Genomic DNA, 22,179 nt, shown 5'->3' on the forward strand with positions numbered 1-22,179 from the left:
ATGAGAGTGGACATCCTTGTCTTGTTCCTGATCTTAGGGGAAAAGCTTTCACAGTTCTTCACATTAACTGTGATGTTAGCTGTGGGTTTCTCATAGATGCCCCTTTCAAGTTGAAGAGCTTCCCCTCAATCCTACTTCATTGTTGTTGTTTGGTTTGCTGTTGTTTTAATATTAAAGGGATGTTGGAATTGTCTAATGCTTTCTTTCTGTAAGACATGCTCTTTCACACTTGTGTTTCCTTCTGTATACTCCATACTATCTCCATAGCTCATTATTTCTCATCTTTACAGGTTTCTACTTCAGGAAGTCCTGGACTATCCTATTCAAAAGTCTCTATCCATCACTATCTTTCCCCCAGTCTATCATATAGACTTCAAAGAACTCAGCTATTATTACTATAAGTACAAATTCTGATAACCCTTGTATAAGGTTTAATATTTGCCAGCATGTATTTATCATCTTAATCCTCACAATAACCTCACTAGGGATGCTATTATCACCATTTTATATATATAGAAGTTGAAACAGAGTTTAAGTGTCTTGTTCAAGGTTACAGTTTATAAGTGGCAGAATCAGGTTGAAAACCCAGGTCCTCTAGCTCTCTTAAGCATTTTCTATCATGTCTACCAGTAATTGCTCTTACATAGTTCTGACCTTAATTACGATCTATACATAAGCATTGCCAATCTCACTTATTGATATATTTTTAGTATCTAACACCATACACAGCTGGTGTTCATTAACTATTAAATGGACAAATGGAACACTAATCTCAAATGCCAAACAGGAGAGGACTCTGATAAGTACTGCTGAGTAGACACACCCATGAGATTCATAAGGCTCATTTGTTTTTGAGATCCTTCAGGAAGAAAGGTTGCTTAACTTTAACTCAATGTTTTCTAAACTCATTTGGACATAGATCCATCTTCTCACCTCTGTCCCACTGCATTAATAGTCTTGGTAACTGTGGTCCAAGGAACACATGTTGAGAAATACTACTCGAGAGAGGCAGTCCAGAAAGCACAGCTCCTGGAAGGATGCTCCTTTTCTGTGCCCTGCTCCACTCTCATCTAAAAAGTCTCTCTCATAGCCTCAGCTCAGTATAAAAAGAAAACCCCAATATTAAGTTTTCCTTTTCTTACCTGGAGCTCCTAAAGGGCTAATGTGACACTAAAGAGATACACAGATTTTTTTCAACTATCAAAAGGGCTCACCTCCCCTGAATGTTTGTGGCCCCATAGCTTATCACAGATGGAGCTTTAATTTTCTCAGAGCTCTGGTTTCTTGAATGTGATTCAAACAAATTCATCCTTTATGATGTACTTTAATCTGCATTCTCAGGATTCAGACAAAGCCAATGATGTGTTAACCACAAAACTGTATTTCTTTCCTAAATACTTACAGTAATGCTGATATTTAAATCATAGCTTCAGATGTAGAATCACTTCAAAATCTTTGTATCTCAGTTCTGTAAGTCTTCAAAGTCATCTATTCAAATTCTCTCTGAAAGGGGGAAAGAAAAATTTTAATTTTGAAATCTAATAGCAAACCATATAAGACAAACACATGTATGAACAAAGGAGGATACACTGCTGTGATTAATTTTCGGCTTCTAAAGAGCTTTTACTCTTTCAATTAGTCATCTACATCATCAGCTACAACAAATTATAGGCAGTGGTTCGAGCACCTTTTTAAACCTCTTATAAAAAATACTCACTAAAAATGTGTTTTCCTTCATCTTAAGTTCAGTGAATTAAGCCATTTCTATGCAATGGTCCTCCAAAGCTCTAATTTTCCATAGTGACTGGAATTTTATACATTTGGTCTAAAGGCAAGAATCATCTTGAGTAAAAGAATGCCTGTGTGGCATCCCAATGACTCAGCTTGCGAGAAGGATACTGAACACAAGCAAGGCTTCAGCCCTGAGATCCCAGACTAAAGAGGAAAGCTCCCAAATTTATTAGTTGGTTAATGGTTAAACAGCTGTGGCTTTGGAAAACCTTTTGTTTTGGGATACTGAGGCACTTCCTTCTTTCTCCTCTCTGCTCAGCACTTCCTTGTGTTACCTTTTAAAAGAGTCATCTTAGCAAAGAGTTCGCTCAGGCACAGAAGGCCCTGAATGGGACAGCAGCCAATGACACACCAACATTGTAAAGGGCCAGAGCTGGCATCAGTTTTCTGTTCTTAGAAACATATGGGAGGCATGGTGTCTGATCCTATCTTACTTAACTCATGTAGAGAGAATAGGGTTCCTCTCTAGAAGCCCATGCTGAGGCAACTTATAAGGCAATCATCTGGTGGTGCTGAGGGGGCAGAGGGGAGTCAACCCACGTGTAGTTCCCTCAAAACAAAAAACCATTGTCACCCCTGCCCGGTAAAATTCAGACAGCTATGAACTCATTACTTAAAGCCACAAAGATGGTTGTGGTAAACACAGACAAACTATTGGGTCTAAGTAGACTGGTTTTTTGTGCCAAAAAAAAAATTCCCTCCTCCTCCACAAATCTGTTTATTACTAAAAAGCTTTGGAGACTTGTGAACTGGGCTAGACCAATTTAAGCCTGTCTCCCCACCCAAGGCCCCTCCTTAGTATACTAAACTGGGGAGAAATTTGCCTGCTTTACAGAAGGAGACCCACTTTCTGTACTGGCCACAGAGGAATGAAAAGTGAAATATTAAAAAGGAAAAGAGCCAAGAGGATCAAATGAGGCGAAGAGGTAAGGGTAGAAGACATCCTCATCTCTCCCTCTTGGCAAGCTCTACTCTTTGACCAGACTCCCATGTCTGTCTGTCCTTAGCCCATGCACCTCAAGTACCCTCTAGAACAGGGGTTTTCAAACTTGAGTGTGCAAAAGCATCCCTTTGGAACTCTACAACTGTGGGTCAAAAAAAAAAAAAAAAAGAGAATCTACCATTGAGATCATGAGCCCAAAGACCAAGAAAGAGTTTGAAAGGCCTATACCTGCATCACTAGTTCTAGGAATCTGATTTGCCCAAAGACAAAGGGATAGTCACTAGCTAATAAAACCTCAGAATATAGTAACTGATAGGAAAACAGAACAATAAATCAGCTTTAATGCACACAAGATAACTTGGGGAAAGAAACGAGCCAAACCACAATCAGGAAAGGGTCCAAATTATGTGACAGGCTGAAGTTTAGTAAACTAGTCAAACCTGCCTAATAGCAGCAAAGATTTCAGAGGAAAACAGCGCAATGGGGAAAAGAGAATCAATGTGCAGCAGGAAGAGGCACCCAAGTCAAGGTCAGACCCATAAGGTCTTAGCTCATAGTGCCAGGGCTTGTTCCATCCTTCTGAAGTATTTTTTCCTTGTCAAAAACAAACTTTCATCTGGGCTTTCAGACTATTATCAACCCCTGTGCAACACCTCTCATATGACTTTGTGACTAATTCTAGACCAACTGTCTCTGGAGGGAAGATACAGCAGAGAAAAACATATTTATATGCTACATTTCAAAAGACAGGTTTGACAGAACATGCCGATGGAGATGCCCACAGTGAAGGGACATTTCTGGTGAGTTTTATTCACATACTACTTCACTACAATGTCAGGTGCCTCAAGGTCCAGAGCATTTAGCAGGGCCTTTCCCCCTCTCCACCAGGCACCCAATGGTGAATTCCCTATTACAGATCCTAGGGATGCAGCTTCCATGAGACCTACTCTCACTCTGGCTACTTTCTCCCATATTTCCTTTCCTGGATACAGCAAGGAAAGGAGATTCTTTAAGATATTTTCAGGAGTGGGGCACCTGGGTGGCTCATCTGTTAAAGTCTCTGACTCTTGGTTTCTGCTCAGGTCATGATCTCATGGTCATGGGTTGGAACCCTGTATCTGGCTCTACGCTCAGCCTAAAGTCTGCTTCTCTCTCTCCCCCTCCCGCTCAATCAATCTCTCTCTCTCTCTCTCTCTCAAATAAATAAATAAATAAATAAATAAATAAATAAATAAATATTTTTTTAGAGATATTTTCAGGAGCCATGGGCACTTCCTCCCTACCGCCAGACAAATCTCAAGATATCTTTCAGGATTCAGCTTAGATGCCTCCATTTCCATGAGACCCTTCTCTGACTGTTTTAATTCTTTCTCAGTGAGCTGTCTCTTCAATTCATGCCAATTACCTAATTATAGATGGCCACTACAGCTAATTCTCAACCATCTAGGATTTGATTAGCCAGAGCAGCAATAATATAATAATAATAATAATAGCAATAACAATAACAGTAATCATTGTTATTATTTGAACATTTATAAATAATAAACAAAATGCCTACAAGTCAATAAAACTGTATCTATTAGATAACACCCACTGACTGGAACTCCACAGTAACCTGTAGACATCATCATGGGTCTATAACTGTGTGGGGACAGTCTCATTCCATCACCTCCCAGATATGTACTTACTATATTGGTGTCCTAGGTGTCATTCTGCTAGCATTAATTCCACGACCACACAAGTTGATGGAAAAACCATTAGTAAGTGACTGAACTGGTCATGTGCAGGAGCCAAGGTTAGAGGCAATTGAGCAATGACAAAAGTAGGAAGGTGATACGGGAGAGAGGGCAGCAGGAACATTGCAGGGAGGAGGGGGATGCCCTTCAAAGATCACTGGGCCCACTGAGATGACTTCATTATTTTTTTTAATATTTTTTATTTATTTATTTTTAGATGACTTTAGAAAGAAGAAAGGACAGTTATTGAGGACACGCTAAGACCATCTAGGTTTTGTTTTAATATGGGGGAAGGTGTACAAAAATCTCGGTTAAAGAACAAATAATAGACCACTTTTAGAGTACTAACCATTGGCCCGTTTTATTTGTCAAGTAATTTATAGGAGAGTTTGTCATCCTAAACTACTATGTTGTACTACTCTTACATATTAGGATAATATCCATAGAATGGTGAATACTTTACTAAATACTGGATTCTTTGTGAACTAAATGTTGGTAGCCTTCACTAAGTAATGATATACTAAATGCATCTTAAAGTATAATTCAACTGTGACTATCCTCTTGTATTCCTCTTGATCAAGAGATCTTTCATTTGTTCATGCATTTTTTTTTCCTCTAAAATGAGACTGGGTTTTTATCTTGTATTGTATTTTTTAGTATTTCATAGGCATGAGGCCAGTGCTCAACAAATAGATTCTGAAAGACTGACAGGAGTATCAGTGGGCAGAGGGCAGCTCATTCCCCTTGCAAGGGCTCTGGCAGTCAGCACACCACCAGCTGCAGGAAGATGCTCCCAATCAAAATAGCAACTGATGTGGGGACACATGAAGGAGAGGGAGCTAAAATAAGCAGTTCAATCCTCCCCAGTGAGATCCAGAAACTCTGCCACCCTGCTGTCCTTGAGGCTATCTTCCTAGGGGGACACATTTCCTGCTTGATGGGCTTTCTGCTGCTACTCGGGTAGGTTTCCCATATATCCCATTACAGCAACAGGTCTTAAAAGAGAGCATCAGGTCTTCTTACATTTTCAAACATGCTCCTACAAACCTTAGGAGGTGTTACACTTCAAAATCCAAGGGATGTGGGTATTATCTAAAATCACAAGTATACAAATTAAATTAAGGGGCAGAATTCTCAATTTTACCTTCTACATATATTTTTTTTCAAAACCTTTAGTGTCTTCCAGTACTTGCCTCTTAGCAAACACAAAATGCATAAACCAGTAGCAAGCAAACATTGAATAAAAATTCAGCTTGCTATGTGATAGACACATGTACTTGTGACTATGACCTTATATTGTTTATAGCACCCAAATATAGAACTCTGAACCAAATGTTTGTGTTCTCTGAATTTAGTATGTTGAAGTTCTAATCCCAAAGGTGATGGTATTTACTGTTGGAGCCTTTGGGAGGTGATTAGGTCATAAAGGTGGAGCCTTCATGATGGGATTAGTGCTCTTATAAGAAGAAACAGAGAGAGCTTGCTTCTTCTCTCTGCTCTCCACCATGTGAGGACACAGCAAGAAAGTGGCTGCCTGAAAACCAGGAAGAGGACACACAGGACCCACACCAGGCACTGAACCTGCCAGCACCTTGACCTTGGACTTGCTAGCCTCTAGAACTGTGAGAAATAAGTGTCTATCAATTAAGCCATCCAGTCTATAGTATTCTTGTTGCAACAGCCCAAACTAAGATAAATAGTAAGAGCCAACTTTATATTTAGTAATTTTAAGGGGGGGAGGGTAAGTGAAATAGATGACAGGTATTATGATCACACTTATCTTGACTGATGAGCACCAAGTAATATACAGAGTTGTTGAATTACTATATTGTACACCTGAAACCAATATAAACAATGTATGTTAACTATACTGGATTTAAAATATAATTAAATCAGTAGATAGACACACACATAAAATAATAGTACACATGTGAGGCATGACATAGCTAGCCCTCAGACAATGCTTCCAACAACATAAATTCCTTCATCCCCTGTGATAACTCTGAAGTGCGTGAGCAAAGCAGTGCTCTGACAGAGCCAGGCACATATATGGGCAGGTTTAATCCTGAGTGGGCATGAACGGACCCGCTTGCTGGCTGTGTGCGTGCTCACTGGTACCCAGAACCACACACTCTGGCCCTGAAGCATGACCCCAAACACAGAGAGAGCTTAGTGGACTCACAAACCACAGGTCCCAAATGGGAAAGCCAGGTAAGGTCTGTTCCTTGGAGAAATATCTACTTTTAAGAAATATCAGGGGAGAAGTTGCTCAGCAGTGCTAAAACAATTTTATTTATTTACTTTAGAGAGAAAGGAGGAAAGAGAATCTCAAGCACACTCTGTGCTGAGCGTGCAGAGCTCAATGTCGGCTCCATCTCACAACCTTTTAGATCATAACCTGAGTTATCAATCAAGAGTTGGTTGATTAACAACTGCATGACCCTGGCACCTCTAAAATAAACCATTTTGAATGGAGATAGCAACCAAAAGAATTAGGAAGAGAGAAAGGACTCAAGATCTTGTGCTGGAACCTCCATCTGACTCAGTGACCAAACTATGTTGGGCTCGCCCCTCCCAACAGGGGAAGCAGGGACATCTTCTCTGATGGAGGAAGACAGCGTACCTGGGAAATCAAAACTTCCTCCTGAGCCTCCAAATGTAAAATAAACAAGCTAGACCAGAGAACTGATACCACTCAAAAATGTGACCTGAGTCAACATAAGTAGAAATCACACATGCAAGGATAATCAGCTCCAGGTAATGTCATAAAACTCTGGTCCTCACTGTTAACAGAACGTTAATCACTCTTTGAATGGCATCTCATATCTGACAACTGTGAAAGTGTGATAAGTGTGTGAAAAACATCTGTTTTCAGAGTAGTGAGAGGAAAGATTACTTAACAATAACAGCAGCAACTGGTAGTCATAGCTCACTCAGTATTGGCTAGGCAATGTTCTAAGTGCTATCTGTAGATTAACCACTTCCTCACCACTTCTAGCTGCTATTCATATCCCCATTCTACAGATCAAGAAACTAAGGTATAGAAAGGTTATCCAAGGTCACACAGTCGGCTAGTAGCATTTTTGGCTCCAGGGTCCTGACTCTAATCCACTATGTTATGCTGCACCATTGATTAAAAAATAATTTAAAAGCCTTAAGAAAGATAAATACCTTTCACAAGATTCTTCTCACTTCTTAGTCAAGATCACCAAGATAAATCTAACACAGTTTAGTAAAAATTACTATATATACTACAATAAAAAATTACATTACATTATAATAATTACAAATTATTATAAACATTGTAATAATGTAATAACACAGATTAGTTTATGACTTCTCTACCTAGAACAAAATGGATCTTCACCACTGTGAAAGTCCAAACACACTTCTGTATCCCACACCTGGTGGGTGACACCTTACTACCTGAAAAGAAACAAAAGGACTCTCTCCCCAAATCTGGGGGTAGGGCTCAACCTGTCCCGGAGGCATATGCCAAGCAGACATCCTGTGACCCTGCTACACCCACACCAAGGTCCCATGATGGGCGCTCATTACCCTGGAGATCAGTTTCATTTGGTTTACAACAACCAAAACAGACAGATGAGATGCAAACTTAGCATCTACAGAATATAAGGCCCTATGTCACATGCAGAGAAGAAAAAAAGAAACCCAGGCAACAGTGAAGAAATGAAAAACTGTTAAATATAAGTAATCCAAAGGTCCAAATAGAAGAGCGTGGAACATAAAATTGAAAGGACATAAAGGGAAGGGACAAATCCTAAGGTCTCTAAGGAAAAAAGCCAAGTGGGCATTAGCAGTTCATGAAAACCTCACAGCTTAGTGGTGGGAATAGAAAATGATACAGGTACTCTGGAGATCAATTTGTTTGTTTTTCTTTTAAAGTTTAAATATATATCTATCATCTGACCCAGCAATCCTGGTTTTTAGGTATTGATCCAAGAGAAAAATGAAAACTTATGATCCCATAAAAACCTATACATGAATATTATGGGAATTTTATTCATAATTACCCAAAACTGGACATGACCCAAGTGTTCTTTAATTGGTGAATGGATAAGCAATCTCTCTTCCAACACAATGGAATATGACTCAGCGGTGAAGAAAAAAATCACTGAACACACAACAACATGGTCATATTTCAAGTGCCTTAAGCTGAGTGAGAGGAGCCAGACTCCAGAAGCTATAGACTGTATGATTCCATTTATATGACATTTGAAAAAAGCAGAACTTATAAGGACAGAAAGCAGACCATGGGTTGCCAGGGGTGAGAACTGAGTGGAGAGACTGATTAAAGGGGGGCATGAGAAATGTTTTACGGTGATGGAAATTTATATTTTCATTGTGGTGGTTACACAACTGTACGTATTTATCAAGACACATCACTTTTAGAAGAGTGAATTTTAGTGCATGTAAATTATACATCAGTAAATCTTACTTTTTTTAAAGCAGCACTTCGCAATTATGCAAACAAAATTATCTCATGGAATGGGACTATTCTTATTTTCTAGTTCTACAAACCATTTATCGAACTTCCTCTATTAACTCCCACTCCCAATTCCTTCTCATACAATATTTATAAGAAGATTATTGGTTGCTCATTTGTAGGAGAAAAAGCTCCTTTAGGCACATAAAATATCTCAAAGTAACCTCTGAGTCTTTATATAATTATGGGAACTCTCCTATATTAAAAAATAGACTTGGGTAAGTGCCTCTTTCTCCTCATGCTAAATATGTGCCTGCTGATCACTGAGGAAAGTAGGCAGGTGTCCCACACCTGATGGGTGACAACTTACTCCTCCAATGGCTCTGTCCATCTACACAGATGCTCACTACAAAACACTAAATCACCAAGAAGTTCAGATACTATATCCCCTACAAGTTGAACTACATGGAAAGCAAACCAAAGTTTCTGCTAAAATCCTCAGGCAAGAAGTAAATCTAAGATAAATCTTGACTTTCATTGCAAACCTTTAGTAAGGCAGAAAAATCACTCACCATCAGTGCCCTATGAACAACGTAGCTGCACTATGTTCTGATCTACAAATGCAGACTAAAAACAATATACAGAATCATGTAATTCTGGTTCTGTAACAATTACAGAATCATGTAATTCTGGTTCTTTCCTTGATTCAATACGCTGCAGATACATCCTGATTGCCCATGCATGCTAGACACAAGAGATACAATAACAAACCAGCACCCCTGTCATTATGGAGCTCACGTTCTCTCAGGAGTGATGGACAAATTATAAGTACATGAATGGTTAAATAGACAAACTGATCAACTGATAATAGGTTGTAGGTTTATAAAAAGCTTGGGGGGGGGGAACAGGGTAAGAGAACAAGGAGTATTTCTTTATTTAAAAAAATTTTTATGGAGCTTTTATTTTAGATAAAGAGGGCAGATATCTCTGCTGAGATCTAGAAGAGCTGGGGGAAGCAAGCTGGTGAGTATGTGAATGAAGAATGGTCAGGCAGGGGAAAGGACAACAGTGCAAGTCCTCAAGTTGTGAGACAGGAGTGTGACTGGGAGTCCAAAGGATAAGCAAGGTGGCCAGTGTGGCTGGAGTGGAGTGAGAGAGAGGAGAGGGGTGCTGGGGAGCTGGCAGTAAATGCTGGTCAAAGACAGCTGGCACAGATCAGACAGGCCCTGTGTCAAAGGATGACTCCAGGTTATTTGGAGTTACCAGAAGCCACTGTTAGGTGTGGGCAAGGGAGTGACGTGATCTTGATTTAAAGATTAATTGTAGTTACACTAAGGAAAATAGGCTCTAGGGGCAGGCAGATGGGGACGTGGACCAAAAGGAGCAGAGAACCTGACAGGGGGCCACCCCAGCCACCCAGGCAGAGTCTGCGCTGGATGGGGTGATGACAGTAGAGGAGATGAGAAGGGGCTGGCTGGGCAACGAAGTGCATGATGGTATCACTGACCAAGACACCAGGTGCTGAGACAGTGCAGATTCATTCTGTATTCAGTAGCAGCCAAGTGAGTCTACAGAAAATGGGTATTATATTCCTACCCAGGGGTGAAAGAGACGAATTCAGACAAAGAAAAGGTGAATTTGACCCAAATAACATTACTCCTTATGACTATAAAAGCTTTACAGTGGTAAGAAATGACTCAGGACCCATTTAGATACATCAATTTTATCTTGCAATAGCATCCCCACTGACTAGGTTATTTATTATGTAGAGTTAAGGAATGGATTTCTATAAGAAACTATGTATTCCACTAGTGAACTTGCCAGGAAACAAAGATTTCCAGTGAAGCTAATAAAAACTTCAAAGCTTTATCAAATATATCCTCAATGCTTTGAAGAGCCCTTGTATCTAATCCTTACTAAAGGAAACGAACGTCAGAGAGATTGGAGAATATGGTTATTCTTTACTATACTCACATTATAAAAGAGCTCTGTCCGATGGGAAACAGAAGTCAAATTATAAGACTCTAATTAGTTTACATGTTAAGGCCTTTTATATGAACACTGTTTGCTTGACTTAAACCACATCAAAGCATTTATCTGCTTCACCGATTATGCTCTTCAGCTGCCCTAAGATTTTTTTTTTAAAGATTTTTTATTTATTTGAGAGATTGAGAGATAGAGACAGCAAGAGCAGGGGGGAGAAACAGACTCCCACTGAGCAGGGAGCTTGACTCTGGGCTTGGGGCTTGATCCCAGGACCCTAAGATCATGACATGAAACGAAGGCAGATGTTTAAATGACTGAGCCACTCAGGCGCCCCTGCCCCGAGATTTCTTTCTTTCTTTTTTTTTTTTTTAAGTATTTTTTTCTCAATTTAATTTATTTACTTGCGCGCGCACACAAGAGAGAGAGAGAGAGAGAGAGAGAGAGAGAGAAAGAGGTAGCGCGAGCATGAGTGGGGCAGGGAGTGGTAGAGGCAGAGGGAAAGGGAGAAGCAGACTCCCTGCTGAAAAGGGAGCCTGACTCAGGGCTTAATTCCAGGACCCTGGGATCATGACCTGTGCTGAAGACAGATGCTTAACTGACTGAACCACCCAGGCGCCCCCATCCTAAGATTTCTATGTTGAGGAAGCTCTTTCTGAGTTTGCCAAAGCTGGATCTAACTTAGGAAGAGCCCAGGAACAGAAATGCACAATGGGATCAAGGTTGGTGCCTGCAAGTTAGAAGGAGGTACAGTAGCAGGAAGGCCAGCAAAGCGAAGCTCCCACATTATGGAACTCTGTGCACATCCCAGATCACATCTGTTTCATCCACGACAAGATTCGGCGCCCGGGACCCGAAACACAAGGAAAAGTTTAAATTGTTTTGATTGGCCTAACTGCAGTCTGCTAACACGCACAATGTCTTCCAGGAAGATATCACTCCCATATTTTCCATCTTTTCCTCCCTCTTTCCCCTAATTCAAGAGCCTGATGGGAAACCAGATCAAAACACAATTGGGGACGCTGAGCAGAGGGACTTCTGGAGACAAGACGCACAGACATCACTTTCAATCTGTTACTGTTGGTGAGAAAATGTTTCAAACCAGTTGGAACCATCCAAATTTGAAAACATCTTATAAACTCAGTCTGCCTTTGGTCTTTTAAACATTTTCCTCAAAAGAAATGGGTTTCCAAAAGTAACCATGCCCTGTTCAGTGCTATCACTAGCCAAGAGAAAAATGTCCTTTTATGAGGGCCAGGACACACCAGGCCAGGACAGGATACTTCATGGCTTCCTAGTGTTTCCTCTTGGTAACATTTTGGAAGTCCTGCCATGTTTTCCAGGTGTCTTCCTACATCCCTCTATCTCTTCGATATATCCTTGGAAAGATCTTTCTATAACAATTCACTGTTTTGCTCTAAAAGATTTTTTTTACCCAAATCTCTGAATTCAGCGACTTTTCCCACAGTATCAACTTTTAAAGACAGATTTTTTTTGCTGGCTTCTTGCTTTAAGATGTCAAGATGTATTCTGCTATTCTAATCTCACTTAGGACTTCCTTCCACATAGCCCCTCACTGTTACAATAACCAGATGTTTCTGCCTCTTTCCAGAAGACAGCAGCAAAGAACCTTTAGGCCCTAGGCTCCACCCCCAACCCCAGGTCATCTGTTCAGATATTTACCTAATTTCTTCCCAATGGTTCCAGACAAATCTTCTCTATCTCTGTTTTTTAAAACCTCAGAGTTAAAACACACACATACCCACACAATGTCAAATCCTCTGCCAAGAATGAATTAGTGTGGTTTTCTCTTTGGACTCATCTGTAATGACCTAAAGATGTATTATATCTGGATTCTCAGAGGTCTGCTAAGTATTAACCACAATGATGTGAAATGTTAGAAAATTGGGTCAGTCTGTACCTCCATTATTAATACAGTCTGCTATCACTTCTTGGTGAGAGTCCATTAACACGTTCTGAAACTGTCACTGACCCACTTGAGAAACTAATGAAACTTAGAAGTGTCCTCTCCAGAAATATTCCAAAACAAAATGGTGGCTATAATTGCCATTCTGAAAGGAGTCAGCAAACTGCAGCCCATGGACTAGTTCGGGGCCACTGCCTATTTTTCTCAATAAAGTTTTCTTGGAAAAAAAAAAAAGTTTTCTTGGAATGCAGCCATGCTCATTCATTTCCCTGTTAATCATTAGCTGTTCTCCATGCTACAATGCAAAGTTGAAGAGTTATGACAGGAGTCCACAGAGTCCATAGAGCCTGAAATGTTTACTGCTCATCCTTTACAGAAAGTTTGTCCACCTCAGATTTAAAACCAATGACTTTTAAGACAATGCATGTAAATCCTACCCTGTGTGGTGCTGCAAAGTTACTTATCTAGAATATAATTTTCTTCAGGTTCAAATCAAATGACAGAGTTACATGCAAAAGTGCCTGATACAGTGCCTGAGATTCAGTAGGCAATTAATATGTCCCCTTCTACTGGCCAACCTCCTCCTGGTCCTTCAGTTCCTGGTTCAAATGTCTCCTCCTCTCTGTGGTATTCTCAATGTAGAGTTACAAGTTCCCTCCCTGGGATGCCTGGATGGCTCAGTGGTTGAGCGTCTGCCTTTGGCTCAGGTCATGATCCCAGGTACTGGGATTGAGTCCCGCATCAGGCTCCTCCCTCTGTCTATGTCTCTGCTTCTGTCTCTCATGAATAAATAAACAAAATCTTTTTTGAAAAAAGTTCCCTCCCCTTAGCACCACAAATTATTTTAACATTGAGTATCCCACATACTCATTATGCATTTGCCTTTCTTCCCATCTAGAATGTGAATTCCTTTGGAGTAAGTGCCATATCTTATTTACCTTTGTTTCTCCAGGCCCTGGCACAGCAAAACCCTAGCAAAGATTTTTTCAAAGAATAAGTAAAGAGGGATGCCCAGTTGGCTCAGTGGTTGAGCATCTGCCTTTGGCTCAGGGCATGATCCCGGAGTTCTAGGATCAAGTCCCACATCAGACTTCCTGCAAGGAGCCTGCTTCTCCCTCTGCCTGTGTCTCTGTCTCTCTCTCCAATGAATAAATAAATAAAATCTTTAAATATATATATATATATATATATATATATATATATATAAAGAATAAGTAAAGAAAAATAATAAATAGCAAATCAACACTAGAAATATTCTTAATTCTAAAAGATGCCATGTGAAGATCATTAATAATATTATTAGTAAATAAAATCAAACTCTCCAAAATGAGTTTTGGAAAAAAATGAGCACTCTTTTTTTTCATTACCAAATTAAGCTCACAACATGTTACATATTACAGCAGTTTTACCCAAAGGCAAGTGACGAGTTAACATTCCAATCATGTGTAGGTTCAAAGAAGAAAGAAATAATGACTTTTGCTTAAATACAACTTAAAAATATATATTGCTACTCAAGCCTCTCATCTTTAAATGGCAATTTAAATGGTATGATTTTCCTTATCTATAACAAGAGCCTGAATTTAGATTTCTAATATTAATGATATGCTTTAGAATAAAATAGTTATATTGGTTTTGCAGGGATTTTGTTAAAAAAACATCCATTCATTTGAATATTAATGAGTCAGGCACTGAACTAGGCAATGAGGATATAACAGGAAAGAAATAAAGTTTTTGCCCTCACTCTAGTAAAACAAATTAGCTGAGAGAGACCTTAGAATTAATTTTGACAAGAGTCTTCTTTTCATTATTTCTATTCCATTACTTTTCCATTATGTTGTATTACAGAATAGAGACAGGTTTCCATATTGGATAGTTTGCTGTTGCTACTACAACAAATTACTACATATTTGGTGACTTGAAACAATACAAATGTATTATTTTATAGTTCTAGAGGTTAGAAGCCTAACGTGGGTGTCACTCAACTAAAACTCAAGGTGTTGGCAAAGCAGCATCCCCCTGGGAGCTCTGGGGAAGAATCCATTTCTTGGCTTGCCTCATTCCTTGGCTTGTGGTCCCTTCCTCCATCTTTAAAGCAGCAAAGACAATGCAGACTTTATCACATGACATCACTCTGACCCTGATTCTCCTGCCTTCTTCCTTCACTTTAGAGGACCCTATGATTATATCAGATCCACCCAGATCACCCAAGGTAATCTTCCCATCTCAGGATCAGTTGACCAGCAACCTAATTCCTATGTGCCATGTCTCCTACCATATTCACAGCTTCCAGGGATTAGGACATGAACCATGATTCTTTGAGGGAGCCATAAGATTCTTCCTACCACAACATGCAGCTCTGTAGCTGTCAGGTCAATGAGCCCTGGTCACTTGTATAATTCAGTGAGAAACCTGGAATACCATCACTCCTGGATACCAGTCTTCCCACCTGCTAGAATGTTACTCCTCCCCAGCACCACCATCTATTCCTCCATGGGTGCCACTGTGGGAAGCTGCCATTCTACTTATCAAACTATGTTCTATCCACCCTGTCAATTGTTTTAATAATAAAACTAATAATTTTTCTCCTGTCTGCCCCACCCTCCCCCAGTGAAGGGAGAGCCGTGTCTGGTCTTCCATCCTGGTGAGGGATAGAACCCCCCTTTGCCCATGTGTTACATAAAGATTTGTTAATTATAGTAAAAATGTATTCATCTACATTTTGTTGCTGTATTATTTCTGTTAGCTCAACATACATCCATTCATTCACTATTTTTAAAGTTCAAAGAATGGAGGAATGTGTGCATGTGCGTGTATGATATAAACCCCTTGAGAGCAAAGATCGCCTAACTTGCTAAATACAAATACTTAGCAGATAGTAGTCAGCTAAGCAAAGACTAAGTAGTCTTTGACCATGACATTAAAAAACACATGTTTCTGGGACTATACACAGAGTCCTCTAGAAATTTCCTGTCATCGAAGGTAAGTGGAAAGAACTGGGTGGTGTGGCTGGCTCAAGCGGGGCAAGGGAGGTCATTCTGGGCCTTGAGGTGTCACCTTAGTGGGGGCAAAGCAGCTGGCTCTTCAGACACCCAGCTGCCTTCTGGCATGGGGGAGTCAGAGCCAGCTCTTCTGTTTTTGACAACAGCATTTGGCCACACATAGAGCTCCATTTCAGCTGGCATCCACCTAGGATAGAATGCCCATTTGGCTATAGGGAGCAGATTTTCCAACTCTGTTTTCCTATCGGCACATGGTTGTGACCCTTGGGTACTGGAAGCATCAACTGAGAATCAGATCTAGTCACTCCTACAAGGAGTTCATCCCAGGTCATCAGAACCCGTTTGTCCACTAGGCTAGAGATCACTTACCTTAAGAATATTTCAAAACAAAGGTTTATTAAACACCTGATCAACTGGGTGTTTAATGACTGCTATTTAACTGGGATCGTTTTCACAATTTTAAAGTTAAAAATGTAAACTCAAGAGGCTAAATTGTACTGACCCTCTCTCTATTTGAGTGTCTCAGATACCCAGTGTCCTTTTTTTTTTTTTAAGTCATGCTTCTTTTTTTTAAATTTTATATATTTTTCATGAGAGACACAGAGAGAGACAGGGAGAGAGAGAGAGAGAGGCAGAGACACAGGCAGAGGGAGAAGTAGGCTCCATGCAGGGAGCCCGACGTGGGACTCGATCCCAGGACTCCAGGATCATGGCCTTGGCTGAAGGCGGCACTAAACCACTGAGTCACCCGGGCTGCCTGACACCCAGTGTCCTAATATACAAGTTCTCCCTCTTCCTTTCTCACCCTCAGCTCAGCTGTCACCCTTAGGACATAGATGTCAAAAAGTATGTTCACTCTCTACCCCTAGAGCATGCTTCTAGGCATGAGAAGCGAAAACTGCTAGAAGATTTCCATTTCTTTTGTTCCTTTTCTCTGCCAGGCACTGCAAAATCCCCAAACCAAAGAAAAGAAATTCTATCAGGGGATCCAGAGCTTGCCCAGCCCATATGCTGTTAGTGTCACTATATGCAACACCTGGGACATAGTTTCACAGGCTATTTATGGTCAGTCGCCCAGATTCCATGGGAAAAGAACTGCCCTTCCAGTCTGATAGCTGTTACCTATGCTCTCAGGGAGTCTGCCAGAAGTGATCCATGCTTGCTGCCCCCACCCACCTTCATTTCTTAACTCTATCTTCAATCCACAGAACCCCAAAATGCACAAGCAAGAAGATACTCCAAAGATCATCCTGCCTAGACCCCTCCAGTCTGTGGGTGAAGACATGCTTATGAGAACATCAGAAAGTCATTAGTCTTCATACTGGGACAGATCCTTATCGTGAAGCTGGAGTCGGCCCTGGATGGAAGACCAGGTCTAGAATCTCCCAGGAGCCCTGCTTTTGTGAACGACAGACATGTGGCAGAGGTGAACTAGAGGAATTACGTCCAGCACAGTGCAGCACGCTGACCTGGAGTACAAAGAACAAGGCTTGTCCGAACAGAAATAATTAAATGTAGCAGAGGCCTCAGAAGCTTGGAGAATGTTGAACACCTCCTTTGCTCCTCCTATGACTCTCCTCCATTTTAGGATGAAGGGATCAGGAGCTGACTGAAGCTGAATGCATGGCCATTTCCTGGCTGAGGTTTTCTTGTAGCAATCTACGTATAAAATAAAAAACTCTAGGTTTATAGCTGTTTGTAGGAAATGGAGGGATGACCTTGCTCTGCTGACTTTCACTGAATTCTCAAATGTAGTGGTGAATACATGACCTTGTGAGAATAGAAGCAGCTGATCACTGAAGCCATGCTTTAAGAAAGAGTGGTGACCTCAATCTACATGCTCTCATCCTCTCTGCATTCCTAAAAGATGGGATTTTTTTATATTAAATATTTTATTTGAAAAACAATAAACTAAAATAAGTAGCATTGAGGATAGGTGGGAAGGTCTAAGGACGCGTGATCAGAAAGCCAGACATTTTCTACACAACGATGTGTTAGGTGCAATGCTACAGGCCAGGAGTCCTGACCCCCTTTATAGAAACCTGTTACCTGAGGACATCAGCTTGTAAAATACAGTCTGGCAGGCTCTAATACAAGTTTTCACCATTGGGGCCCAAAGGCCATCTTCTACCTCCAGCAAGTGCACCTGACCCAGGCTGGGTTCTCGGAAGAGGCACCTCAATGACCCCTTTAGTGATCAGTCAGGTTTATCCCATTGAGAAGGAAGGGGAGATATATCCAAGGTAGTAGGAAGGTTGAAACTGAGCCTATAATTTCCAGAAGGTTGATAGTAATTATGCATTACTAGAACATGGTACAAGAAGGCAGGGGATGAAGGGCTATATCCAAAGGCCCTCTCTGCTAGGCTGAGACTCTAGATATTGGCCTTGAGACTATAGGCAAAGACTTCAGCTGTAACAACTACCCCATGCATTTCAGAAGGGTGATAGAGTTCAATGCAAGATCAAGAATGACAAGGCAAGGGGGAGGGAGGGAAAAGGTGGTTACAGATGAGGCTCCTGACCGGGCCACCATGCCAAGGCATTACCTGCTGGGCTCACTCCACCGGAGCTGCCACAGGGCAGGAGGCGAGGGCTGAGAGATGCACAGAGAACCGCAGGGCTGAAAGGAGGTGAACTCTGGGGAAGGTGGAGCAGGTAGGGAATAGAGTTTTGACTAGTAAAACCAGAAAGGAGATGGCATGGGGAGAACGGAATTGGTGAAGTCCAAAAGCATAGGTGCAAGAGGACAGGCTGCAGAGTGAGATTTCAGGCGCATGCAGGAAGGCAGGGAAGACAGGCTGGAAGCAAGTAAGTGTGTGACACAGAGTGACAGCTTCATTAAACACTTAGTGATGAATAGATGGGCTCTAGCTACCTCACCATGCAAAGACTGACATGCAAAAGCAGGGCAATTTCTAAAGTCAGAATGATGTGCATGTGTGTGTGCACGTACATGTGTGTGTGAGAGAGAAACAGATGCACAGAGACAGAGAGAAGCAGAGAGAAAGGGAAAAGAAGAAGACACAGACTGTAAGTCTATGGTTTCATTAAGTGAACATCTCATGACTGTCTCAAAATCATTTATCAGCTGACCGAAAGGTAACTACTATTGTGCTTTAAGGTTAAAATCCTTGGAAAGACTATCCACTGGAACAAAGACAGTCTCTTCAATAAATGGTGCTGGGAAAATTGGACATCCACATGCAGAAGAATGAAACTAGACCACTCTCTTGCACCATACACAAAGATAAACTCAAAATGGATGAAAGATCTAAATGTGAGACAAGATTCCATCAAAATCGTAGAGGTGAACACAGGCAACACCCTTTCTGAACTCAGCCACAGTAACTTCTTGCAAGATACGTCCACGAAGGCAAAAGAAACAAAAGCAAAAATGAACTATTGGGACTTCATCAAGATAAGAAGCTTTTGCACAGCAAAGGATACAGTCAACAAAACTAAAAGACAACCTACAGAATGGGAGAAGATATTTGCAAATGACGTATCAGATAAAGGGCTAGTTTCCAAGATCTATAAAGAACTTATGAAACTCAACAACAAAGAAACAAACAATCCAATCATGAAATGGGCACAAAAAACACTAACAGAAATCTCACAGAGGAAGACATGGACATGGCCAACAAGCACATGAGAAAATGCTCTGCGTCACTTGCCATCAGGGAAATACAAATCAAAACCACAACGAGATACCACCTCCCACCAGTGAGAATGGGGAAAATTAACAAGGCAGGAAACCACAAATGTTGGAGAGGATGCGGAGAAAAGGGAACCCTCTTACACTGTTGGTGGGAATGTGAACTGGTGCAGCCACTCTGGAAAACTGGGTGGAGGTTCCTCAAAGAGTTAAAAATAGACCTGCCCTATGACCCAGCAATTGCACTGCTGGGGATTTACCCCAAAGATACAGATGCAATGGAACGCCGGGACACCTGCACCCCGATGTTTCTAGCAGCAATGTCCACAATAGCCAAACTGTGGAAGGAGCCTCGGTGTCCATCGAAAGATGAATGGATAAAGAAGATGTGGTCTATGTATACAATGGAATATTCCTCAGCCTTTAGAATCGACAAATACCCACCATTTGCTTCGACGTGGATGGGACTGGAGGGTATTATGCTGAGTGAAATAAGTCAATCGGAGAAGGACAAAAATTATATGGTCTCATTCATTTGGGAAATATAAATAATAGTGAAAGTGAATAGAAGGGAAAGAAGTAATGGGTAGGAAATATCAGAAAGGGAGACAGAACATGAAAGACTCCTAACTCTGGGAAACAAACTAGAGGTGGTGGAAGGGGAGGTGGGCGGGGGGTGGGGGTGACTGGGTAGCGGGCACTGAGATGGGCACTTGATGGGATGAGCACTGGGTGTTATTCTGTATGTTGACAAATTGAACACCAATAAAAAATAAATTTATTTTAAAAAAATTACAAAAAAAATGTCAGTGAGGGTGACAAAACATGAGAGACACCTAACTCTGGGAAATGAACAAGGGGTAGTGGAAGGTAAGTGGGTGGGGGGTTGGGGGTGACTGGGTGATGGGCACTGAGGGGGGCACTTGGTGGGATAAGCACTGGGTGTTATGCTGTATGTTGGCAAATTGAACTCCAATAAAAAAAATTTTTTTTAAAAAAAGGTTAAAATCCTTGTATCTAAAATTTCCTTTCCAGATAATTTCACTCAGCATCAAGGTTCTAGAAGAGTCTGCCTAACTCCTTCTTCCCTATGATCCATTACCCTGGGAAGGGAAGCCAAAAACCAAAACTTACCCTCAGGGCACCTACTCAAAGATATTATTAGATGATCAGAATTAGATTTGATTTTTCCATCAGCCAGACTTTGTATCTGCTATAAATCAAATTGTACACATCACAACAAAGCTTCCTCTCTCTGCGCCCCTTTGAGCCCATCTATTTACTTAAACAGAGGCAGGGCTTCTTAGGGCCAGACGTTCTGCCTCCACATAGCTTACCACACACTTCCTCTCAGACTTGACCAGAGGGGAACACTCAGTTGTGACAACCAGCACACGCCCTTCCTGCTGCCCCCCCAACCCCCACAACACAGCCCATCAGAGATGTTTCCTGGGAGAGGCGGGTGAGCACAAGTGAAAATCTGCCATGGACACCAATGCTGGTCTTGGCTTTTGCATTTCTTCCATGTCTATTTGTAAGCATCTCGGAAAGAATCTTTGATGCTTTAAGTAGATAGCCTAACCTGTGGTCCTCAATATAGTGACCTTACAACACATGCTCTCCTCAGCCTTCCAAGAGAGAGGACCAAGGGTGGGTTGTGACCACCCACAAACCAGTGGTCAATGAACACAACAACCATTGTGTCAGCCCACCAAGATATTTACAGATGAAGGGATTAGTCCTATCCCCAAGGAACTTTTGGGTTGGTCAAGGAGATGCATTTATTACATCATTAAGTCAATGTTTATTGAATGCCTACTGTGTACCAGACACTGTTCTAGGCTCTTGACAGTAAGTAGCAAATGAAACAAAAAGAAACCCTTTGCCTCATGGAGCTAATGTTCTAGTGCTAAGTGAGGACACAACTTTTCAACACATAATCAATAAAGGAACTAAACCAGTGGCATAAGGAAAGGACAAAAAGATACTGCATTTAGAAGGAAAGGAGAGGAAATGCTTCTTGCGGGAATAAGGGAGGCTCAACGAGGAAATAGAAGCCTAAAATCTTTGCTAAAACTCAAATATGCCCTTACAGGCTCAAGTATGTACAATCTCCAGGCATGGTCAGGGAATATTCAGATATTTTCAAAAAAGGTTACTACATTATCTCATGCCTGATGACTATTCCACCACTGTCCCCATGGAATGGAGAGAAGACATAGCTCTGGGAGGTAGATACTAGAATTTCAAGAGTGCCAAAGCATGTGGGGTTCAAAAGTCACATTAAGATCCTCCTTACACTCGGGTTTATAATCAGCTCATGGTTATCTCTCCCAACCTAGTAAAACACATACCGCCCACTTCAGACAGCTTTTTATCACATTTCTGGGTAGCTCCTAGTGATCAGCTGAAATCCCTAATTCACCTGTACTAAGACCTCCCTTGAGAGCTACATGGAGTGTGCTCTTTGCCTTGCCAGGCTTTTCTCCATGGCACTCTGCTCCAAAACCATCCTGAGTAGCTCCTCATCATGGAAGTACCTTCACAAAACCATCCTCTCTCCAGACCTCCAAGTGCAGGAGGGCTAAGAGTGACCCATTCAGGAAATATGCTTGAGAATGAGACTTTGAAGAAAGTTATCCCCAAAGCATGATACATATACCAGATATTATAGGTGCAATAATCTTGTTGAATAT

General features: G+C 41.2%; 1 protein-coding gene across 15 annotated transcripts in view; it reads right to left on the reverse strand.

The window, feature by feature from the left end:
- SVIL (supervillin) overlaps positions 1–22,179 on the reverse strand; it is a 230,818-nt gene that overhangs the window by 168,667 nt on the left and 39,972 nt on the right. For all 15 annotated transcript variants that reach the window (XM_041766406.1, XM_041766407.1, XM_041766422.1 and 12 more), the window contains exon 2: positions 1,403–1,503. The gene's annotated coding sequence lies outside the window, so the exon portion shown is untranslated. The remainder of the gene's footprint in view (positions 1–1,402; positions 1,504–22,179) is intronic.

This window comes from Vulpes lagopus, chromosome 8 (assembly GCF_018345385.1).
Source record: "Vulpes lagopus strain Blue_001 chromosome 8, ASM1834538v1, whole genome shotgun sequence".
Lineage (NCBI taxonomy): Eukaryota > Metazoa > Chordata > Mammalia > Carnivora > Canidae > Vulpes > Vulpes lagopus.